General features: G+C 38.9%; 1 protein-coding gene across 1 annotated transcript in view; it reads left to right on the top strand.

Moving 5' to 3' along the window:
• Window positions 1–23,427, top strand: part of EMX1 (empty spiracles homeobox 1) — a 120,713-nt gene that overhangs the window by 1,125 nt on the left and 96,161 nt on the right. The gene's annotated exons all lie outside the window — the stretch shown is intronic.

A 23,427-nucleotide genomic window follows, 5' to 3' on the forward strand; every position in this document is an offset into this window, starting at 1 on the left:
ATATAAGTATTAATGACAACACTTACACCAATGCATTTATTAGTTACAGTATTTACATTGATAAAATTATTTGTTACAGTGTTTAAAACGTTGTACATTAGTTACATTACTTACTCTGCAATTATTATTATTAGTTACAGTCCTTACACCGATGTATATGTTACATTATTTACTATGATATTATTACTTACAGTCCTTACACCGATGTATATGTGTTACATTATTTACTACATTATTAGTTACAGTCCTTACACTGATGTACATTACTTACTCAGCAATTAATAGTTACAGTCCTTACAACGATGTATATGTGTTACATTACTTACACTGATATTATTATTAGTTACAGTCCTTACACCGATGTATATGTGTTACATTACTTACTATGATATTATTAATAGTTACAGTCTTTTCACCGATGTAGATTAGTTACATTACTTACTCTGCAATTATTATTATTATTATTATTATTATTATTATTATTAGTTACAGTCCTTACACCGATATATATGTGTTACGTTAGTTACACTGCAATTATTATTAGTTACAGTCCTTACACCGATGTATATGTGTTACATTAGTTACTATGATATTATTATTAGTTACAGTCCTTACACCGATGTATATGTGTTACATTAGTTACTATGATATTATTAATAGTTACAGTCTTTTCACCGATGTAGATTAGTTACATTACTTACTCTGCAATTATTATTATTATTATTATTATTATTATTATTATTATTATTATTATTAGGTACAGTCCTTACACCGATGTACATTAGTTACATTACTTACTATGATATTACTAGTTACAGTCCTTACACCGATATATATGTGTTACATTACTTACTCTGCAATTATTAGTTACAGTCCTTACACCGATGTATATGTGTTACATTAGTTACTATGATATTATTATTAGTTACAATCCTTAAACCGATGTATATGTGTTACTTACTATGAAATTATTATTAGTTACAGTCCTTACAACGATGTATATGTGTTACATTACTTACTCTGCAATTATTAGTTACAGTCCTTACACCGATGTATATGTGCTACATTACTTACACTGATATTATTATTATTAGTTACAGTCCTTACACCGATATATATGTGTTACATTACTTACACTGATATTATTATTAGTTACAGTCCTTACACCGATGTATATGTGTTACATTACTTACACTGATATTATTATTAGTTACAGTCCTTACACCGATGTATATGTGTTACATTACTTACACTGATATTATTAGTTACAGTCCTTACACCGATGTATATGTGTTACATTACTTACACTGATATTATTAGTTACAGTCCTTACAGCGATGTATATGTGCTACATTACTTACTATGATATTGTTATTAGTTACAGTCCTTACACCGAAGTATATGTGTTACTCACTATGAAATTATTATTAGTTACAGTGCTTACACCGATGTATATGTGCTACATTACTTACTATGATATTGTTATTAGTTACAGTCCTTACACCGAAGTATATGTGTTACTCACTATGAAATTATTATTAGTTACAGTCCTTATACCGATGTATATGTTACATTACTTACTCTGCAATTATTAGTTACAGTCCTTACACCGATGTATATGTGTTACATTACTTACACTGATATTATTAGTTACAGTCCTTACAGCGATGTAGATGTGTTACATTACTTACTCTGCAATTAATAGTTACAGTCCTTACACCGATGTATATGTGTTACATTACTTACACTGATATTATTATTAGTTACAGTCCTTACACCGATGTATATGTGTTACATTACTTACACTGATATTATTATTAGTTACAGTCCTTACAGCGATGTAGATGTGTTACATTACTTACACTGATATTATTATTAGTTACAGTCCTTACACCGATGTATATGTGTTACATTACTTACACTGATATTATTATTAGTTACAGTCCTTACACCGATGTATATGTGTTACCTTACTTACACTGATATTATTATTAGTTATAGTCCTTACACCGATGTATATGTGTTACATTACTTACACTGATATTATTAGCTAAAGTACTTACACCGATGTATATGTGTTACATTACTTACTCTGCAATTATTAGTTACAGTCCTTACACCGATGTATATGTGTTACATTACTTACACTGATATTATTATTATTAGTTACAGTCCTTACACCGATGTATATGTGTTACATTACTTACACTGATATTATTATTAGTTACAGTCCTTACACCGATGTATATGTGTTACATTACTTACACTGATATTATTATTAGTTACAGTCCTTACACCGATGTATATGTGTTACATTACTTACACTGATATTATTATTAGTTATAGTCCTTACACCGATGTATATGTGTTACATTACTTACACTGATATTATTATTAGTTACAGTCCTTACACCGATGTATATGTGTTACATTACTTACACTGATATTATTATTAGTTACAGTCCTTACACCGATGTATATGTGTTACATTACTTACACTGATATTATTATTAGTTATAGTCCTTACACCGATGTATATGTGTTACATTACTTACACTGATATTATTATTAGTTACAGTCCTTACACCGATGTATATGTGTTACATTACTTACACTGATATTATTATTAGTTATAGTCCTTACACCGATGTATATGTGTTACATTACTTACACTGATATTATTAGCTAAAGTACTTACACCGATGTATATGTGTTACATTACTTACACTGATATTATTATTAGTTACAGTCCTTACACCGATGTATATGTGTTACATTACTTACACTGATATTATTATTAGTTACAGTCCTTACACTGATACAAGTAATAATTACAGTTCTTGCATCAATATATATTAGTTACATTACTTAATATGTTATTATAATTAGTTACAGTAATTTTACAGATATATATTTGTTACATTACTCACACAGATATAATTATTAGTTACAATCCTGACACTGATATATATGTATATATATATATATATACATACGTTACTTTACCTACACTAATATCATTATTAGTTACAGTCCTTATACTGATGTCATGATTAGTCACAGTGCTTACATTGTTATAATCAATAGTTACAATCCTTACACTAAAATAAATCTTAATTACTGTCTTTAAAACAATATATATTAGTTATATATAATTATTAGTTACAGTACTTACAATGATAACAGTGTTAGCTACAATCGTTAGACTGTTATCTTTTCACAGATATCATTATTAATTATGGTCCTTACACAGATATTGTTATTAGTTACAGTTCTTCCACATATATCATTATTAGTTACAGTCCTTACACATATATTATTAATTACAGTCCTTAGACAGATATCATTATTAGTTACAGTCCTTACACAGATATTATTAATTACAGTCCTTACACAGATATCATTACTGGTTACAGTCCTTACACATATATTATTAATTACAGTCCTTACACAAATATAATTATTACTTACAGTCCTTCCACAGATATTATTAATTACAATCTTACACAGATATCATTATTAGTCACAGTTCTTACATAGATATGGTTATAAGTTACAGCCCATACACTGATATCATTATTAGCTACAGTCTTTATAATGATATAATGATTAGTTACAGTCCTTTCACTGATGCAATTATTTTAATATTGCTACAGTCAAAGTGACACTGGAGCCATTATTAATTGTAACGCATGGGATGATTTAATTTAGGATAAATGCATAAACTAATGTAATTATTAAATGTATACTACTTACATATATACACTGATGCAATTCTGAAATGTGAGAGATAATACAATTATTAAATACAAACTACATACCTACACTGATTTAATCATTCTTATAAATTACATGGTTGTTTTTACTCAACACACACAATATACTGACATATGAAATATATTTTCTTCACATATTGCATACATACTTACACTGATGTCAATTTAACCATATACTGACACAGTGAATATGTATATTCTTATATCATAATACAGGGATTCCCAAACTGGGTCCTTAAGGCAAAACAGTCAAGGTTTTAAAGATATCTATGCTTAAGCACAGGTGACATTATTAGTACCTCTGACAGTGTGATAATACCATCTGTGCACAAGCATGGACATTCTTAAAACCAGGACTGTAGGCTGCCTTGAGGACGGAATTTGTGAAACCCTGACGTCACATATTATATATTACATATTTATACAGAAGCGACAAATATGTACATATAGAGTACATATATATCCTTATATAAACTAATCTGCTAATAAATATATACCTTATATTTATATATATATACACTAATCTGGTAATAAGGATATACCACCTGTGCCACTATATACAGTGACCTGATAATATTATATACTAAATATATCACTAAATACAGTGATCTAATAATATATACCACATATATCCATATATATATATAAATATATATATATATATATATATATATATATATACTGATCTGATGATAATATATACCACATATATCCCTATATACACTGATCTGATAATATATATACCACATCTATCCCTATATACACTGATCTGATAATATATACCACATTTATCCCTATATACACTGATCTGATGATAATATATACCACATATATACACTGATCTGATGATAAAATATACCATATATATCTCTATATACACTGATCTCATTATATATACCATATATATCCCTATATACACTGATCTGATGACAATATATACCACATATATCTCTATATACACTGATCTGATGATAATATATACCACATCTATCCCTATATACACTGATCTGATAATATATATACAACATCTATCCCTATATACACTGATCTGATAATATATACCACATTTATCCCTATATACACTGATCTGATGATAATATATACCACATATATCCTTATATACACTGATCTGATGATAAAATATACCACATATATCTCTATATCTACTGATCTGATTATATATACCACATATATCTCTATATACACTGATCTCATTATATATACCAGATATATCTCTAAATACACTGATCTGATGATAATATTTACCACATATATCTCTATATACACTGATCTGATGATAATATTTACCACATATATCTATATATACACTGATCTGATAATATATACCACATCTATCCCTATATACACTGATCTGATAATATATACCACATTTATCCCTATATACACTGATCTGATGATAATATATACCACATATATACACTGATCTGATGATAATATATACCACATATATCTATATATACACTGATCTGATAATATATACCACATCTATCCCTATATACACTGATCTGATCATTTATACCATATATATCCCTATATAGAATGTAAGCTCTTACGAGCAGGACCCTCTTCTGTCTTGTGCTTCTCCCTACTTTAGTTTCATCTACTTCTTACTCCCCATTAGGGCACCTAACACTTGGCTGCTTATGTTCTGTTGCTTATCTGGGTGTTATGGTCGCTAATGTAGCAATATATATTATCCATGTCCTGGTCCTGTATTGTACTGTTCTGTTCTGTAAGTCACTTGGCTACAATTTGTTTATGTACCTTGTAAGGTGCTGCGGAACACTTGTAGCGCCATATAAATAAATTATAATAATAATATACCATATGTAACCCTATATACACTGATCGGATAATATATACCACATATATCTCTATATACACTGATCTGATGATAAAATATACCACATATATCTCTATATACACTGATCTGATGATAATATATACCACATATATCCCTATATATACTGATCTGATAATATATACCACATCTATCCCTATATACACTGATCTGATGAAATATACCACATCTATCTCTATATACACTGATCTGATGATAATATATACCACATATATCTATATATACACTGATCTGATAATATATACCACATCTATCCCTATATACACTGATCTGAAAATATATACAACACATATCTCTATATACACTGATCTGATGATAATATATATCACATATATATCCCTATATACACTGATGATACTATATACCACATATATACCTATATACACTGATGATACTATATACCACATATATCTCTATACCATACTTGCCTACCCTCCCGATTTGGTCGGGAGCCTCCCGAAAATCGGGTGCCGCTCCCGACCTCCCGGGAAGGCAGGCAATCCTCCCGGCCCCAGCGATGTGTCCGCACCCCCCCGTGCCTTTAAGTACAAACCCCGGCAGCAGGGGGGTCGGTGACGCGATCGCGCTGTCACGCCCCCATGCTCCGCCCGCAATGCTGCGTCATGTCCCGGGCCCCATCCCCTTTGGCCACGTCACGCCCCCAGCGCTGTAAGCCCGACAGCTCCCTCCCGGAAGGAGGGAGCTAAATGTCGGCAACCATGCTCTATACACACTGATCTGATAATATATACCATATATATCCCTATATACACTGATCTGAAAATATATACCACATCTATTCCTATATACACTGATCTGATGATAATATATACCACATATATCCCTATATACACTGATATGATAATATATACCACATACATCCCTATACATTGATCTGATTATACTATATACCACATATATCCCTATATACACTAGAGATGTGCGCCGACCCTCTTGTTTTGGTTTTGGTTTTGGATCTGGATCCCCCTGGTTTTGGATCTGGATTGGTTTTGCCAAAACCTCACCTCCATGTTTTGTTTTCGTGTTTTGGTTTTGGATCTGGATTTTTTCTTAAAAAATCATAAAAACAGCTAAAATCACATAAAGTGGGCCTGTTTTTGTTCCTACAGTATAATTAATCTCAATATCATATATTTCCAGTAATTTCCAATCAATTTTGACCACCTCACAATATTATTTGCTTCATCTAGTTAAGGCCAAAAGTTTGCATCCAGCTAGCTGGCTGACTAAGCTAAGTGACACAGTGGGCGGCACTAACATGTGGCAGTTCAGCTTCTAATTTCCAACACGGATACAGTGTGTTATACAGTGTGGGTTGGATACACCAATAGTGCACTTACTGTGACCGCAGTGTCGGCAGAGCGGGGTTGCTGACGGTGTCCTCAGTACATGGAATGGCAGTGCTGTGGTGCTGGCAGTGTCCTCAGTGAGGGGTACCGGTGATGTCGGCAGTGCGGGGGTGCCAGTGGTGTCTTTAGTGCAGGTTTGCGCTCTGTGTCGGCAGTGCGGGGGGTGCCAGCGGTGTCTTTAGTGCAGGTTTGCTGGTTGTGTCGGCAGTGCGGGGGGTGCCAGCGATGTCTTTAGTGCAGGTTTGCTGGCTGTGTTGGCAGTGTGGGGGTGCCAGCGGTGTCTTTAGTGCAGGTTTGCTGGCTGTGTCGGCAGTGCGGGGGTGCCGGGGGTGTCTTTAGTGCAGGTTTGCTGGCTGTGTCGGCAGTGCTGGAGTGCAAGCAGTGTCTTTAATGCAGGTTTGCTGACTGTGTCGGCAGTGCGGGGGTTGGTGGCGGTGTCCTCAGTACATGGAATAGCAGTGCTGGCAGTGTTCTCAGTGACGAGTACTGGTGGTGTCGGCAGAGCGGGGGTGCCAGCGGTGTCCTCATTGCAGGTTTGCTGACTGTGTCGGCAGTGCAGGGGTGTTCTCAATGCAAGGTTCGGGTTGTGTTGGCAGAGCGGGGGTGCCAGTGCTGTCCTCAGTGCAGGTTTGCTGACTGTGTCGGCAGTGCAGGGATGTTCTCAATGCAGGGTGCTGGCAGTCAATGCAGGGTGCTGGCAGTGTCGGCAGAGCGGGGGTGCCAGCGGTGTCCTCATTGCAGGTTTGCTGACTGTGTCGGCAGTGCAGGGGTGTTCTCAATGCAAGGTGCGGGTTGTGTTGGCAGAGCGGGGGTGCCAGCGCTGTCCTCAGTGCAGGTTTGCTGACTGTGTCGGCAGTGCAGGGATGTTCTCAATGCAGGGTGCTGGCAGTGTCGGCAGAGCGGGGGTGCCAGCGGTGTCCTCAGTGCAGATTTGCACATCTTTTTATCCTCCTTTCTAGTGTTTTCAAAGGGCTTAAGGCTGATTGGCTGAGAGCCGTGACAGACGGCTCTCTCAGCCAATCAGTGTTAACCCCGCTGAAAACAAAACCTCAAAACTCGACAGAGGTATCGCTCGGATCGCCTCGGATCCCCGGAATTCGGGTGGGTCCGGTTCTCAAGGAATCGGACCACTCATCTCTAATATACACTGATCTGATAATATATACCACATCTATCCCTATAAACACTTATCTGATAATATATACCACATATATCTCTATATACACTTATCTGATAATATCTACCGTATATATCCCTATATACACTGATCTGATAATATATACCACATATATCTATATACACTGATCTGATAATATATACCACTTCTATCCCTATATACACTGATCTGATTATATATACCACATATATCTCTATATACACTGATCTGATAATATATACCACTTCTATCCCTATATACGCTGATCTGATAATATATACCACTTCTATCCCTATATACGCTGATCTGATAATATATACCACATCTATCCCTATATACACTGATCTGATAATATATACCACATCTATCCCTATATACACTGATCTGATAATATATACAAAATATATCCCTATATATACTGATCTGATAATATATACCACATCTATCCCTATATACACTGATATGATAATATCTACACCACATCTATCCCTATATACACTGATCTGATAATATATACCACATCTATCCCTATATACACTGATCTGACAATATATACCACATATATCTCTATATACACTGATCTGATGATAATATATACCACATCTATCCCTATTTACACTGATCTGATAATATATACCACATATATCCCTATATACACTAATCTGATAATATATACCACATCTATCCCTATATACACTGATCTGATGATAATATATACCACATATATCCCTATATACACTGATCTGATGATAATATATACCACATATATCCCTATATACACTGATCTGATAATATATACCACATATATCTCTATATACACTGATCTGATGATATATACCACATCTATCCCTATATACACTGATCTGATAATATATACCACATCTATCCCTATATACACTGATCTGATAATATATACCACATCTATCCCTATATACACTGATCTAATGATAATATATACCACATATATCTCTATATACACTGATCTGATGATAATATATACCACATATATCCCTATATACACTGATCTGATAATATATACCACATCTATCCCTATATACACTGATCTGATAATATATACCACATCTATCCCTATATACACTGATCTGATAATATATACCACATATATCCCTATATACACTGATCTGATAATATATACCACATCTATCCCTATATACACTGATCTGACAATATATACCACATATATCTCTATATACACTGATCTGATAATATATACCACATCTATCCCTATATACACTGTTCTGACAATATATACCACATCTATCCCTATATACACTGATCTGATAATATATACCACATCTATCCCTATATACACTGATCTGACAATATATACCACATATATCTCTATATACTCTGATCTGATGATAATATATACCACATCTATCCCTATTTACACTGATCTGATAATATATACCACATATATCCCTATATACACTAATCTGATAATATATACCACATCTATCCCTATATACACTGATCTGATGATAATATATACCACATATATCCCTATATACACTGATCTGATGATAATATATACCACATATATCCCTATATACACTGATCTGATAATATATACCACATATATCTCTATATACACTGATCTGATGATATATACCACATCTATCCCTATATACACTGATCTGATAATATATACCACATCTATCCCTATATACACTGATCTGATAATATATACCACATCTATCCCTATATACACTGATCTAATGATAATATATACCACATATATCTCTATATACACTGATCTGATGATAATATATACCACATATATCCCTATATACACTGATCTGATAATATATACCACATCTATCCCTATATACACTGATCTGATAATATATACCACATCTATCCCTATATACACTGATCTGATAATATATACCACATATATCCCTATATACACTGATCTGATAATATATACCACATCTATCCCTATATACACTGATCTCATCATAATATATACCACATATATCCCTATATACAGTGATCTGATAATATATACCACATCTATCCCTATATACACTGATCTGATAATATACACCACATCTATCCCTATATACACTGATATGATAATATATACCACATCTATCCCTATATACACTGATCTGATAATATATACCACATCTATCCCTATATACACTGATCTGATAATATATATATACCACATATATCCTTATACACTGATCTGATAATATATACCACATCTATCCCTATATACACTGATCTGATACTATATACCACATCTATCCCTATATACACTGATCTGATACTATATACCACATCTATCCCTATATACACTGATCTGATAATATATACCACATATATCCCTATATACACTGATCTGATAATATATATATATATACCACATCTATCCCTATATACACTGATCTGATAATATATACCACATCCATCCCTATATACACTGATCTGATAATATATACCACATCCATCCCTATATACACTGATCTGATAATATATATACCGTATATATCTCTATATAAACTGATCTGATAATATATATACCGCATATATCCCTATATACACTGATCTGATAATATATATACCACATATATCTCTATATACACTGATCTGATAATATATATACCGCATATATCTCTATATACACTGATCTGATAATATATATATGGCATATATCCCTATATACACTGATCTGATAATATATATACTGCATATATCCCTATATACACTGATCTGATAATATATATACCACATATATCTCTATATACACTGATCTGATGATAATATATATACTGCATATATCCCTATATACACTGATTTGATAATATATATACAACATATATCTCTATATACACTGATCTGATGATACTATATACCACATCTCTCCCTATATACACTTTCCTGAGGAAATGTAACTAATCCATAACCTAAATGTGCCATTACTCCAATTATTCAGTGTCAGTCACAGGGAAGAATATACTCATCACATATTATAGTAGGTGATTTATTATTATTATTATTATTATTATTATTATTATTATTATTATTATTATTATTATTATTATAAGCACCAGCACCACTATGGCAGCAGACAGTGAGAGTAGGGTGACACCAGGGCACAGAGCTGGCATTAGGTGCCCTATGGCAGGTACATGGTAATCCCTGTGTGCAAGGGATGACTTCCCCCTCCTCATTATTAGTCTATAAATGGAAATCCCCCGGCAGCTTTCTCTTTATACTGCCAGATCATCAAAGGGGAGCATAGTCCCGGGAGTGGGGGGACTGATCCTCTATTTCCTCTATCTCAGCCAGATCACTGTTCCTGCCCAGCACCAGCACTGATGCTAATTACTACTACTGCTAATAGCACCTGACACTGACTACTACTGCTAATAGCACCTGACACTGACTACTACTGCTAATAGCACCTGACACTGACTACTACAGCTAATAGCACCTGACACTGACTACTACAGCTAATAGCACCTGACACTGACTACTACTGCTAATAGCACCTGACACTGACTACTACAGCTAATAGCACCTGACACTGACTACTACTGGTAATAGCACCTGACACTGACTACTACAGCTAATAGCACCTGACACTGACTACTACTGCTAATAGCACCTGACACTGACTACTACAGCTAATAGCACCTGACACTGACTACTACAGCTAATAGCACCTGACACTGACTATTACTGCTAATAGCACCTGACACTGACTACTACTGCTAATAGCACCTGACACTGACTACTACTGCTAATAGCACCTGACACTGACTACTACAGCTAATAGCACCTGACACTGACTACTACTGCTAATAGCACCTGACACTGACTACTACAGCTAATAGCACCTGACACTGACTACTACTGCTAATAGCACCTGACACTGACTACTACTGCTAATAGCACCTGACACTGACTACTACAGCTAATAGCACCTGACACTGACTACTACTGCTAATAGCACCTGACACTGACTACTACAGCTAATAGCACCTGACACTGACTACTACTGCTAATAGCACCTGACACTGACTACTACTGCTAATAGCACCTGACACTGACTACTACTGCTAATAGCACCTGACACTGACTACTACTGATGGCACCTGACACTGACTACTACTGCTAATAGCACCTGACACTGACTACTACTGCTAATAGCACCTGACACTGACTACTACTGCTAATAGCACCTGACACTGACTACTACTACTATTAGCAGCTGACACTGACTACTACTGCTAATAGCAACTGACACTGACTACTGCTACTAATAGCAACTGACACTGACTACTACTGATAACACCTGACACTGACTACTACTGCTGAGAGCACCTGACACTGACTACTACTGTTGATAGCACCTGACACTAACTACTACTGATAGCAGCTGACACTACTGCTACTACTGATAGCACCTGACACTACTACTACTGATAGCACCTGACACTGACTACTGCTGCTAATAGCACCTGACACTGACTACTACTACTAATAGCAGCTGACACTGACTACTACAGCTAATAGCACCTGACACTGACTACTACTACTGATAGCACCTGACACTGACTACTGCTACTAATAGCACCTGACACTGACTACTACTGCTAATAGCACCTGACACTGACTACTACTGCTAATAGAACCTGACACTGACTACTACTGCTAATAGCACCTGACACTGACTACTACAGCTAATAGCACCTGACACTGACTACTGCTACTAATAGCACCTGACACTGACTACTGCTACTAATAGCACCTGACACTGACTACTGCTACTAATAGCACCTGACACTGACTACTACTGCTAATAGCACCTGACACTGACTACTACTACTAATAGCACCTGACACTGACTACTACAGCAAATAGCACCTGACACTGACTACTACTGCTAATAGCACCTGACACTGACTACTACAGCTAATAGCACCTGACACTGACTACTACTGCTAATAGCACCTGACACTGACTACTACAGCTAATAGCACCTGACACTGACTACTACTGCTAATAGCACCTGACACTGACTACTACAGCTAATAGCACCTGACACTGACTACTACTGCTAATAGCACCTGACACTGACCACTACAGCTAATAGCACCTGACACTGACCACTACTGCTAATAGCACCTGACACTGACTACTACAGCTAATAGCACCTGACACTGACTACTACTGCTAATAGCACCTGACACTGACTACTACAGCTAATAGCACCTGACACTGACTACTACTGCTAATAGCACCTGACACTGACTACTACAGCTAATAGCACCTGACACTGACTACTACTGCTAATAGCACCTGACACTGACTACTACTGCTAATAGCACCTGACACTGACTACTACTGCTAATAGCACCTGACACTGACTACTACTGCTAATAGCACCTGACACTGACTACTACTGCTAATAGCAGCTGACACTGACTACTACTACTAATAGCAGCTGACACTGACTACTACAACTAATAGCACCTGACACTGACTACTACTACTGATAGCATCTGACACTGACTACTACTACTAATAGCACCTGACACTGACTACTACTACTAATAGCACCTGACACTGACTACTACTGCTAATAGCACCTGACACTGACTACTACTGCTAATAGAACCTGACACTGACTACTACTGATAGCACCTGACACTGACTACTACTGCTAATAGCACCTGACACTGACTACTACAGCTAATAGCACCTGACACTGACTACTGCTACTAATAGCACCTGACACTGACTACTGCTACTAATAGCACCTGACACTGACTACTACTGCTAATAGCACCTGACACTGACTACTACTGCTGATAGCACCTGACACTGACTACTGCTACTAATAGCACCTGACACTGACTACTACTGCTAATAGCACCTGACACTGACTACTACTGCTAATAGAACCTGACATTGACTACTACTGATAGCACCTGACACTGACTACTACTGCTAATAGCACCTGACACTGACTACTACAGCTAATAGCACCTGACACTGACTACTGCTACTAATAGCACCTGACACTGACTACTGCTACTAATAGCACCTGACACTGACTACTACTACTAATAGCACCTGACACTGACTACTACTGCTAATAGCACCTGACACTGACTACTACTGCTAATAGCACCTGACACTGACTACTACTACTAATAGCACCTGACACTGACTACTACTGCTAATAGCACCTGACACTGACTACTACAGCTAATAGCACCTGACACTGACTACTACTGCTAATAGCACCAGACACTGACTACTACTACTGCTGATAGCACCTGACACTGACTACTACTGCTAATAGCACCTGACACTGACTACTACTACTAATAGCACCTGACACTGACTATTACTGCTAATAGCACCTGACACTGACTACTACTGCTAATAGCACATGACACTGACTACTACTACTAATAGCACCTGACACTGACTACTGCTACTAATAGCACCTGACACTGACTACTGCTACTAATAGCACCTGACACTGACTACTACTGCTAATAGCACCTGACACTGACTACTACTGCTAATAGAACCTGACACTGACTACTACTGATAGCACCTGACACTGACTACTACTGCTAATAGCACCTGACACTGACTACTACAGCTAATAGCACCTGACACTGACTACTGCTACTAATAGCACCTGACACTGACTACTGCTACTAATAGCACCTGACACTGACTACTACTACTAATAGCACCTGACACTGACTACTACTGCTAATAGCACCTGACACTGACTACTACTACTAATAGCACCTGACACTGACTACTACTGCTAATAGCACCTGACACGGACTACTACAGCTAATAGCACCTGACACTGACTACTACTGCTAATAGCACCAGACACTGACTACTACTACTGCTGATAGCACCTGACACTGACTACTACTGCTGATAGCACCTGACACTGACTACTGCTACTAATAGCACCTGGCACTGACTACTACTACTGCTAGTAGCACCTGACACTGACTACTACTGCTAATAGAACCTGACACTGACTACTACAGCTAATAGCACCTGACACTGACTACTACTGCTAATAGCACCTGACACTGACTACTACTACTGCTGATAGCACCTGACACTGACTACTACTACTAATAGCACCTGACACTGACTACTACTGCTAATAGCACCTGACACTGACTACTGCTACTAATAGCACCTGACACTGACTACTACTGCTAATAGCACCTGACACTGACTACTACTGCTAATAGCACCTGACACTGACTACTACTGCTAATAGCACCAGACACTGACTACTACAGCTAATAGCACCTGACACTGACTACTACCGCTAATAGAACCTGACACTGACTACTACCGCTGATAGCACCTGACACTAACTACTACCACTAATAGCACCTGACACTGACTACTACAGCTAATAGCACCTGACACTGACTACTGCTACTAATAGCACCTGACACTGACTACTGCTGCTAATAGCACCTGACACTGACTACTACTACTGATAGCACCTGACACTAACTACTACAGCTAATAGCACCTGACACTGACTACTACTGCTAATAGAACCTGACACTGACTACTACAGCTAATAGCACCTGACACTGACTACTACTGCTAATAGCACCTGACACTGACTACTACTACTAATAGCACCTGACACTGACTACTACTGCTAATAGCACCTGACACTGACTACTGCTACTAATAGCACCTGACACTGACTACTGCTGCTAAGAGCACCTGACACTGACTACTACTGCTAATAGCACCTGACACTGACTACTACTGCTAATAGCACCTGACACTGACTACTGCTACTAATAACACCTGACACTGACTACTACTGCTAATAGCACCTGACACTGACTACTACTGCTAATAGCACCTGACACTGACTACTACTAGTAATAAAACCTGACACTGACTACTACTGCTAATAGCACCTGACACTGACTACTACTACTAATAAAACCTTTCACTGACTACTACTGCTAATAGCACCTGACACTGACTACTACCACTGATAGCAGCTGACACTAACTACTACCACTAATAGCACCTGACACTGACTACTACCGAAAGCACCAGACACTGACTACTACTGATAGCACCTGACACTGACTACTGCTACTAATAGCACCTGACACTGACTACTACTGCTATTAGCAACTGACACTGACTACTACTACTAATAGCACCTGACACTGACTACTACTGCTAATAGCACCTGACACTGACTACTGCTACTAATAGCACCTGACACTGACTACTACTGCTAATAGCATCTGACACTGACTACTACTACTAATAGCACCTGACACTGACTACTACTACTACTAATAGCACCTGACACTGACTACTACTGCTAATAGCACCTGACACTGACTACTGCTGCTAATAGCACCTGACACTGACTACTACTACTGATAGCACCTGACACAGACTACTACTACTGATAGCACCTGACACTGACTACTACTGCTGATAGCACCTGACACTGACTACTACTGCTGATAGCACCTGACACTGACTACTGCTACTAATAGCACCTGACTCTGACTACTGCTACTAATAGCACCTGACACTGACTACTGCTACTGATAGCACCTGACACTGACTACTACTACTAATAGCACCTGACACTGACTACTACTACTGATAGCACCTGACACTGACTACTACTACTAATAGCACATGACACTGACTGCTACTACTAATAGCACCTGACACTGACTACTACTGATAGCACCTGACACTGACTACTACTGATAGCACCTGACACTGACTACTACTGCTAATAGCATCTGACACTACTACTGCTAATAGTACCTGACACTGACTACTACTGCTAATAGCACCTGACACTGACTACTACTCCTAATAGCACCTGACACTGACTACTACTACTGATAGCACCTGACACTGACTACTACTGATAGCACCTGACACTAACTACTACCACTAATAGCACCTGACACTGACTACTACTGAAAGCACCTGACACTGACTACTACTACTAATAGCACCTGACACTGACTACTGCTACTAATAGCACCTGACACTGACTACTACTACTAATAGCACCTGACACTGACTACAACTACTGATAGCACCTGACACTGACTACTGCTACTAATAGCACCTGACTCTGACTGCTAATGCTAATAGCACCTGACACTGACTACTACTGCTGACACTGACTACTACTGCTGATAGCACCTGACACTGACTACTACTACTACTAATAGCACCTGACACTGACTACTACTGCTCATAGCACCTGACACTGACTACTACTGCTGATAGCACCTGACAACGACTACTACTGCTAATAGCACCTGACACTAACTACTACTGATAGCACCTGACACTACTACTACTGCTCATAGCACCTGACACAAACTACTACTGCTAATAGCACCTGACACTGACTACTACTGCGGATAGCACCTGACACTGATTACTACTGCTGATAGCACCTGACACTGACTACTATTGTTGATAGCACCTGACACTAACTACTACTGATAGCACCTGACACTGCTACTACTGATAGCACCTGACACTACTACTACTACTGATAGCACCTGACACTAATACTACTACTAATAGCACCTGACACTGACTACTACTGATAGCACCTGACACTGCTACTACTGATAGCACCTGACACTACTACTACTACTGATAGCACATGACACTAATACTACTACTAATAGCACCTGACACTGACTACTGCTACTAATAGCACCTGACATTGACTACTACTGCTAATAGCAACTGACACTGACTACTACTGCTAATAGCACCTGACACTGACTACTACCACTCATAGCACCTGACACTGACTACTACTGCTCATAGCACCTGACACTAACTACTACTGATAGCACCTGACACTGCTACTACTGATAGCACCTGACACTACTACCACTGCTAATAGCACCTGACACTGACTACTGCTGCTGAGAGCACCTGACACTGACTACTACTACTAATAGCATCTGACACTGACTACTACTGCTAATAGCACCTGACACTGACTACTACTACTAATAGCACCTGACACTGACTACTACTGCTGATAGCACCTGACACTGACTACTGCTGATAGCACCTGACACTGATTACTACTGCTAATAGCACCTGACACTGACTACTACTGCTGATAGCACCTGAAACTGACTACTACTGATAGCACCTGACACTGCTACTACTGATAGCACCTGACACTGATTACTACTGCTAATAGCACCTGACACTGACTACTACTGCTGATAGCACCTGAAACTGACTACTACTGTTGATAGCACCTGAGACTAACTACTACTAATAGCACCTGACACTGACTACTACTGCTAATAGCACCTGACACTGACTACTACTACTAATAGCACCTGATACTGACTACTACTGCTAATAGCACCTGACACTGACTACTACTACTAATAGCACCTGATACTGACTACTACTGCTAATAGCACCTTACACTGACTACTACTGCTAATTGCAACTGACTACTGCTACTAATAGCACCAGACACTGACTACTGCTACTAATAGCACCCGACACTGACTACTACTACCGATAGCACCTGACACTGACTACTGCTACTAATATCACCTGACACTGACTACTACTACTGATAGCACCTGACACTGACTACTACTGATAGCACCTGACACTGACTACTACTGATAGCACCTGACACTGACTACTACTGCTGATAGCACCTGAAACTGACTACTACTGATAGCACCTGACACTGACTACTACTGATAGCACCTGACACTAACTACTACTGATAGCACCTGACACTGACTACTACTGCTGATAGCACCTGAAACTGACTACTACTGATAGCACCTGACACTGCTACTACTGATAGCACCTGACACTGATTACTACTGCTAATAGCACCTGACACTGACTACTACTGCTGATAGCACCTGAAACTGACTACTACTGTTGATAGCACCTGAGACTAACTACTACTAATAGCACCTGACACTGATTACTACTGCTGATAGCACCAGACACTGATTACTACTACTAATAGCACCTGACACTGACTTCTACTGCTAATAGCACCTGACACTGACTACTACTACTAATAGCACCTGATACTGACTACTACTGCTAATAGCACCTTACACTGACTACTACTGCTAAATGCAACTGACTACTGCTACTAATAGCACCAGACACTGACTACTGCTACTAATAGCACCCGACACTGACTACTACTACCGATAGCACCTGACACTGACTACTGCTACTAATATCACCTGACACTGACTACTACTACTGATAGCACCTGACAATGACTACTATTGATAGCACCTGACACTGACTACTACTGATAGCACCTGACACTGACTACTACTGCTAATAGCACCTGACACTGACTACTACTGATAATAGCACCTGACACTGAGTACTACTACTAATAGTACCTGACACTGACTGCTACTGCTAATAGCACCTGACACTGACTACTACTGCTAATAGCACCTGACACTGATTACTACTACTGATAGCACCTGACACTGACTACTACTGATAGCACCTCACACCAACTACTACCACTGATAGCACCTGACACTGACTACTACTACTAATAGCACCTGACACTGACTACTACTTCTAATAGCACCTGACACTGATTACTACTACTGATAGCACCTGACACTGACTACTACTGAAAGCACCTGACACTGACAACTACTGATAGCACCTGGCACTGACTACTGCTACTAATAGCACCTGACACTGACTACTGCTGCTAATAGCAACTGACTGTGACTACTACTACTAATAGCACCTGACACTGACTACTACTACTCATAGCACCTGACACTGACTACTACTACTCATAGCACCTGACACTGACTACTACTGCGGATAGCACCTGACACTGACTACTACAACTCATAGCACCTGTCACTGACTACTACTGCTGATAGCACCTGACACTGACTACTACTGCTGATAGCACCTGACACTGACTACTACTACTGATAGCACCTGACACTGACTACTACTGTTGATAGCACCTGACACTAACTACTACTGATAGCACCTGACACTGCTACTACTGATAGCACCTGACACTGACTACTACTGCTGATAGCACCTGACACTGACTACTACTGCTGATAGCAACTGACACTGACTACTACTGCTGATAGCAACTGACACTGACTACTACTGCTAATAGCACCTGACACTGACTACTACTACTAATAGCAACTGACACTGACTACTACTGCTGAGAGCACCTGACACTGACTACTACTACTAATAGCACCTGACACTGACTACTGCTACTAATAGCACCTGACACTGACTACTACTACTAATAGCACCTGACACTGACTACAACTACTGATAGCACCTGACACTGACTACTGCTACTAATAGCACCTGACTCTGACTGCTAATGCTAATAGCACCTGACACTGACTACTACTGCTGACACTGACTACTACTGCTGATAGCACCTGACACTGACTACTACTACTACTAATAGCACCTGACACTGACTACTACTGCTCATAGCACCTGACACTGACTACTACTGCTGATAGCACCTGACAACGACTACTACTGCTAATAGCACCTGACACTAACTACTACTGATAGCACCTGACACTACTACTACTGCTCATAGCACCTGACACAAACTACTACTGCTAATAGCACCTGACACTGACTACTACTGCGGATAGCACCTGACACTGATTACTACTGCTGATAGCACCTGACACTGACTACTATTGTTGATAGCACCTGACACTAACTACTACTGATAGCACCTGACACTGCTACTACTGATAGCACCTGACACTACTACTACTACTGATAGCACCTGACACTAATACTACTACTAATAGCACCTGACACTGACTACTACTGATAGCACCTGACACTGCTACTACTGATAGCACCTGACACTACTACTACTACTGATAGCACCTGACACTAATACTACTACTAATAGCACCTGACACTGACTACTGCTACTAATAGCACCTGACATTGACTACTACTGCTAATAGCAACTGACACTGACTACTACTGCTAATAGCACCTGACACTGACTACTACCACTCATAGCACCTGACACTGACTACTACTGCTCATAGCACCTGACACTAACTACTACTGATAGCACCTGACACTGCTACTATTGATAGCACCTGACACTACTACCACTGCTAATAGCACCTGACACTGACTACTGCTGCTGAGAGCACCTGACACTGACTACTACTACTAATAGCATCTGACACTGACTACTACTGCTAATAGCACCTGACACTGACTACTACTACTAATAGCACCTGACACTGACTACTACTACTAATAGCACCTGACACTGACTACTACTGATAGCACCTGACACTACTACTACTGCTAATAGCACTTGACACTAACTACCACTGCTAATAGCACCTGACACTGACTACTACTGCTGATAGCACCGGACACTGACAACTACTGTTGATAGCACCTGACACTAACTACTACTGATAGCACCTGACACTAACAACTACTGATAGCACCTGATACTACTACTACTGATAGCACCTGACACTACTACTACTACTGATAGCACCTGACACTAATACTACTACTAATAGCACCTGACACTGACTACTACTGATAGCACCTGACACTACTACTGCTGATAGCACCTTACACTAACTACTACTGCTGATAGCACCTGACACTGATTACTACTGCTAATAGCACCTGACACTGACTACTACTGCTGATAGCACCTGACACTGACTACTACTGCTGATAGCACCTGACACTGACTACTACTGCTGATAGCACCTGACACTGACTACTGCTGATAGCACCTGACACTGATTACTACTGCTAATAGCACCTGACACTGACTACTACTGCTGATAGCACCTGAAACTGACTACTACTGATAGCACCTGACACTGCTACTACTGATAGCACCTGACACTGATTACTACTGCTAATAGCACCTGACACTGACTACTACTGCTGATAGCACCTGAAACTGACTACTACTGTTGATAGCACCTGAGACTAACTACTACTAATAGCACCTGACACTGACTACTACTGCTAATAGCACCTGACACTGACTACTACTACTAATAGCACCTGATACTGACTACTACTGCTAATAGCACCTGACACTGACTACTACTACTAATAGCACCTGATACTGACTACTACTGCTAATAGCACCTTACACTGACTACTACTGCTAATTGCAACTGACTACTGCTACTAATAGCACCAGACACCGACTACTGCTACTAATAGCACCCGACACTGACTACTACTACCGATAGCACCTGACACTGACTACTGCTACTAATATCACCTGACACTGACTACTACTACTGATAGCACCTGACACTGACTACTACTGATAGCACCTGACACTGACTACTACTGATAGCACCTGACACTGACTACTACTGCTGATAGCACCTGAAACTGACTACTACTGATAGCACCTGACACTGACTACTACTGATAGCACCTGACACTAACTACTACTGATAGCACCTGACACTGACTACTACTGCTGATAGCACCTGAAACTGACTACTACTGATAGCACCTGACACTGCTACTACTGATAGCACCTGACACTGATTACTACTGCTAATAGCACCTGACACTGACTACTACTGCTGATAGCACCTGAAACTGACTACTACTGTTGATAGCACCTGAGACTAACTACTACTAATAGCACCTGACACTGATTACTACTGCTGATAGCACCGGACACTGATTACTACTACTAATAGCACCTGACACTGACTTCTACTGCTAATAGCACCTGACACTGACTACTACTACTAATAGCACCTGATACTGACTACTACTGCTAATAGCACCTTACACTGACTACTACTGCTAAATGCAACTGACTACTGCTACTAATAGCACCAGACACTGACTACTGCTACTAATAGCACCCGACACTGACTACTACTACCGATAGCACCTGACACTGACTACTGCTACTAATATCACCTGACACTGACTACTACTACTGATAGCACCTGACAATGACTACTATTGATAGCACCTGACACTGACTACTACTGATAGCACCTGACACTGACTACTACTGCTAATAGCACCTGACACTGACTACTACTGATAATAGCACCTGACACTGAGTACTACTACTAATAG

The sequence above is a fragment of the Taudactylus pleione genome, unplaced genomic scaffold (genome assembly GCF_031769625.1).
Source record: "Taudactylus pleione unplaced genomic scaffold, aTauple2 ptg000930l, whole genome shotgun sequence".
Lineage (NCBI taxonomy): Eukaryota > Metazoa > Chordata > Amphibia > Anura > Myobatrachidae > Taudactylus > Taudactylus pleione.